This window comes from Pteropus vampyrus, unplaced genomic scaffold, assembly GCF_000151845.1.
Source record: "Pteropus vampyrus isolate Shadow unplaced genomic scaffold, Pvam_2.0 Scaffold22739, whole genome shotgun sequence".
Taxonomy (NCBI): Eukaryota; Metazoa; Chordata; class Mammalia; order Chiroptera; family Pteropodidae; genus Pteropus; species Pteropus vampyrus.
In genome coordinates, this window is record NW_011911520.1 from 1 (window position 1) to 967 (window position 967).

Consider the following 967-nt stretch of genomic DNA (forward strand, 5'->3'; position numbering starts at 1 on the left):
GATAAGCAATGATGGCTTGGACGTGGCTCCATGGCGTAGCGGTGAGCACGTCTGCTTCACACGCAGAAGGTCCTGGGTTCACGCCCCAGTGGAGCCACGGTCCATGGTCGACGGCCACGCCACCCTGAACAAGCCCGATGTCTGATCTCAGAAGCTAAGCACGGTCGGGCCTGGTTAGTACTTGGATGGGAGGCCACCTAGGAAGACCAGGTGCTGTAGGCGTAAATAATAAAAGAGAAAAAGAAAAAAGAAGTAGTGATGGCTCTGGGGGGCTCCCCTCTCCCAGCGTAAACTTTCTCCTCTTTGCCTGTGGTACGCCCTTTCAGGCCCAGTGTGAACTCCGGACAGTTTTATTGCTCATCGTTTCTGTGGGGTCCCCCGGCCCCGGGCTGTTTTCCTCACACATTAATCAATGCCGAGCTGCAAAGTCCTTGAGGGGACTCTCCACAGATCTTCAGAGAACCTTCCACGCAGGTCTCCCTTTTCTAGTACTCTGTCTCCTGAAGTCCAACCAACTTGGTATCAATCTTCAAGGATTCAGGAGTTTTAGACAGAAGACTTGTTACATGCACGCGCTCATCCAGGCTGGGTATAGTTTCATGTAGTGAAGTCTCCTGCTGCAAGTTTAAGAGATGTTAAAACATTAGAAATACACCTTGCACTGATCATTAAGCATGGTGAATTCTCATAATATTAATAACTTATACTCCCATACTATGAAGAAAAGATTTAGAGACTTGATACTCTCCTCATTTAAGAGAAACTCAGGAATCATGATATCTAATATACATAAGAAGATCGCCTGGATCGCAAAAAGTGAATTGCCAATTTGTTTCTTTTTATGGTTTATATTTACAATGTAGGTCAGATGTGTTTTGTCTTCAAATTAATGACTGACACTTAGAAATAATATTTTAACTGACTGCATTTCAGGTTTAAATACATTGCTAGTGGTCATTATGTGGAA

At 44.8% G+C, this 967-nt stretch overlaps 1 non-coding gene and 1 pseudogene across 1 annotated transcript; both read left to right on the top strand.

Annotated features, from left to right (window-relative positions):
- Positions 1-24: 24 nt before the first annotated feature.
- TRNAV-CAC lies at positions 25-97 on the top strand. Its single transcript has one exon. It is a non-coding gene; the product is annotated as a tRNA-Val (tRNA).
- A 9-nt stretch (positions 98-106) lies between these two features.
- LOC111735307 lies at positions 107-222 on the top strand (annotated as a pseudogene).
- Positions 223-967: the final 745 nt, after the last annotated feature.